We start from the raw sequence: 3,962 nt of genomic DNA on the forward strand, positions 1-3,962 counted from the left end.
AGGCTCAATAGTGATTACTGTGGCGAGAAAGACAAGGACTCGGAGTAATGAAGATTACCGGTAAGTAACCGGGGCAATTCTTCATATGCTTTTTATCAGCTCTTTTTAGTTAAACTGGCCCCTCAGTGATCTCAAATTTCGCAGGTCGATGGACAATCAGTCCGTTCTTGCCCAGTTTAACATTTGCATTTTGGTAGCTTTGAGTTTTATTTGGATAGCCAGGACTACAGATCCCAAGATAATTGCTGAAAAGTTATAGGATCGTGACGTATCCTGGTTCCTGTAGCTATTTCTGATTCGGATCTAGGATCTGCCTGACCCTGTAAAATATGCAGAATTTGTTCTGGTGTCATTTTTCAACACCAGGACACAATTTAGCAGTGTCTGCACATTGTCTGCATTCCATTTGAACAGCAACGTGCAGGCAGATAGGAGGCTTTCTTATTATAACATCAAGCTAGGCCCAATACAAAGGCCCAATTTAAATGGCCACCAGCCCTCCTTTGTTCATCCTAGGTGAGAGCTACCTGGAGCCTAACACCTAGAATGCAATGGAAGGAAACAAAGGTGCACAGCTTTCACTTCACAAGTACTTTAGATAAACTGTTGGAGGCAGGTTTTACATTTTGTTTAATTCCCCATGTAAGAGGTGTGCTTCATGCAACTTTTATCAATCTGATCGAGTAATTACACATATATTGATTTAAATTGCACATACTCATTTTTTAAGTAATGCTATTATAGCGCTACTCATCCCAATGTAGGGTGTCAGAGCGCTTTCCAGCATACAGAGAGGCGCAATAAATCATACAGGTTTGTAAATCAATGTATAAGAAATGTTACATAAGAGAATGAAGGTCGTAATGTGAAGCAGTCACAGATCACCCATACTTTTGTAATGCAGTGATTACGGGTGTCTGTACCAACAAGACTTTGTTACGTTCCAAAATAATCTTTTTTGTAATGTTAGAATAAGAACAGATTGAGGAAAAATACATCAGTGATCTTAGCCCATGATTTACAGTTTGCATGCAGCTCCTTGAAGACGGTAAGTAGACCACTGTGCTATATTGGAAGGCTGGCAACTTATGAAATGGACGTAGCAAAAATAGTCTCTGTCTGAAAAGCACTTGGCCTCTTATCTATCCACATAAAATACAAATCTGTGGGCTGCCTAGGCACACTAACCCTCTAGTTTACTTTATTAGTCAAAACTGTGACTGGAGAAACACAGAACTCTACCAGAACTGTGTTAACCACTAGAATTACCTTACACTATTATAATCCCCTTAAAATGCCGGGCACACAATGATCTCTGAAGCAGATGGCTTAACCCTGTAAAAATTTTAAAAAATACTGCCTCTCTGTGACCAATTAAGTAATCAAGAACTGATTTACTATTACCTATGTCCTCTGCCCAATTTCTTTGAAGTAACTTAAATCATATATATATAAATATATACATGTACCTGTTGAATGTCAGACTCTATTTTTCAAGCCCTGCTCTTCGTGATATCCCCCGCTTTCTTCTGCCACACATTTATCACCAATTTATGGGTGCCTATGGTGTTATTTTTTCAATTCCATCCATGACCAATATGCGATAAACAACCTTTACAACGCAACTTTTACCAAGCAGTGCCTTTACAACGCAACTTTTACAACGCAAACCATTACAACGCATTGCGCTGGGGGGCGCTCTAGGGTAGGGAATAGGTTTAATGTACTATCCAACATCTTCCTTCCCTACTATCCACGGGGACTGGAGTTGGAATAGTAAATTAAAAAATTCACTATCCAGCGCCTAAAAGCACTATGCGTTGTAATGGTATGCGTTGTAAAAACCGCGTTGTAAAAGCATGCGATGTAAAAGCATGCGTTGTAATGTCATACATCCCAATATGCAAATAAATAAAGCTAATGGGTGAGCTACTAATGTATGAACCAGAGAAACATGAGGGCTATTAACTGTTTAGGTCACACTGTATTTGTAGTTGCATTTATTGAGCGTTCAGTACCCCTGACAAGGCTTTTAATCGCTTTACGTTAGACAACACACTGCTACAGAACCCAGTGGTTAGTTCAGTGTTATTGGTTACTGTTAGTTATTGGTATCAGTCTTGTGCGCACAAAGCAAACCATTCCGTGCAGTCATTTCTGTTTTTTATGCTGGACTAAAGCATTAGTGGTTGGTTGCAACCATTAGTGGGGGTGGGGTGGTGAGCTGAAGCCCATGGTTGGTGGGATTAATGCAGGAGTTAGAGGAGATTAGGTATTGTTAGTTAGCATAGGTATGACTTTCAGCAGAAGGAGGAGAGATTATGTTCTTGTCAATGAGTTGTGGGAAATGTGCTGAAATAGAGAATAGTCCAACGTGTATGTGTCAGAGTAGGTTGTGCTGAGACAGAGGAGGCATGCCGAGGATGGAAGGGAAAGAGAGGGACATTTGAAAAGAGAAGAAAAAGAAGAGAAACAAACAGAAGTTTTAATTAACCCCTCTGCTGCGCCGCCGATTTTGCGGAAGTGCGGCACTTCCGCAAATCAGGCGGGGCCGCGTCGGCCATTGGCCGACGGCAGCACCAGCGAGGTAGTGCAGCCGTCGGCCAATGGCCGACGGCAGCATGGAAGGGGTTAAAGGACAGTTTTGTAAAGCTGGATTTAAGGCATATAGTGCATATTTTTGAGACAGTGCAAGAATGTCGAAAGCAAATAACATTATTTACTTGTGAAGATTTTCGGATAGCGTTGAGACACTCCTTGGAGCAGCTGTTGCGCTCTACAAAGCCATTCATTCATTCACATATGCCAGTTATAAAAATAAAGGTTATTCTCACTTCCATAAATTCACCTTTTTACTGACTAGGACACTGCTTAAAAACATTTAAAACATTCCTCCAAATGCATGTTTTGTTTCTTGTGTGTGCAGTTGTATTGTTTTTGCGGATAACAATCCACACTATGCTTCCACAAAAGTGTCCAGTACAGGAATCAAGGAGCAAAAAAAAGTATGAAGAGTTTGAGTTTTTTAGTCTTTGTAAATCGGAAGCAAAAAACGTAAAATATTCACCTAAGCAGTGCCGAGCAAACAAACCTAATCAAAACACCAAAAATCCCCCGTGCTCGCCAGCTCTTTGATTTTCAAAGATAAATCGAAGTAATCACCTTCCACTATTTGTTATGACTATTCGCCTAACTTTGTTTTAATTTTATTTTTTTCAGTCTGGTCACAATTTATGTGTTGGGTGGTTAACAGTGGACTAGGGAGTGGAGGTGACTAAAACGATGGTCTGGGGGAAGTCGAGGTTTCGACAGACCCCCTCCCTGTGTGCAGCCCCCACCGCCATCCCCCCTCATCAGACAAGGGCCCAGGGGCCCCTGGGCTGAAGAGCCAGGCCGGGGCCCCGTCTGAAGCAGCCCTGGGAGCTGGTTGTGGTGACTCTGGCATCGGGTGATGCTGCTGAGAGCGTCTGCTAGGAGCTGAGAGGGCTGCTGTGAGGTGTGAGGGAGGAGTGTGTTTGTGTGTATTGTGGGAGTAGTGTGTGTGTTTGTTGCGCCTGCGGCCCCCTGTGTTGGTGTGAAGGAGCTGGAAAATTAGAAATACCAGTCAGTCACAGGCAGGGCAGGGCAGGGCAGGGCGGGTTGAAGGGAGGGGCAAGAAGCTATTCGGCAGCCATGTGCACAGCTGTTCCTCGTTAGTATAGTGGTCAGTATCCCCGCCTGTCACGCGGGAGACCGGGGTTCAATTCCCCGACGGGGAGGATTATTTTTATTTCAGCCGACATTTTAACATTGAACACATATTTGAAATGACATTTTTAATGTGATACTGATACCATAGAGTGCTGATACTTTTTACTTATGGCCACACCTCGAGCAAGTAAAATATTTACTAATGCAATCAATTTGTAAATGATACACCTTTTAGGACCTGTTTGTCCCTTTTCATTTTAAGCTGCTGTGTA

General features: G+C 42.5%; 1 non-coding gene across 1 annotated transcript; it reads left to right on the forward strand.

The window, feature by feature from the left end:
- Positions 1 to 3,686: 3,686 nt before the first annotated feature.
- Positions 3,687 to 3,758, forward strand: TRNAD-GUC (transfer RNA aspartic acid (anticodon GUC)). The gene has a single exon. It is a non-coding gene; the product is annotated as a tRNA-Asp (tRNA).
- The last annotated feature ends 204 nt before the right edge of the window (positions 3,759 to 3,962 follow it).

This window comes from Lissotriton helveticus, chromosome 1_2 (assembly GCF_964261635.1).
Source record: "Lissotriton helveticus chromosome 1_2, aLisHel1.1, whole genome shotgun sequence".
In the NCBI taxonomy this organism is placed as follows: Eukaryota; Metazoa; Chordata; class Amphibia; order Caudata; family Salamandridae; genus Lissotriton; species Lissotriton helveticus.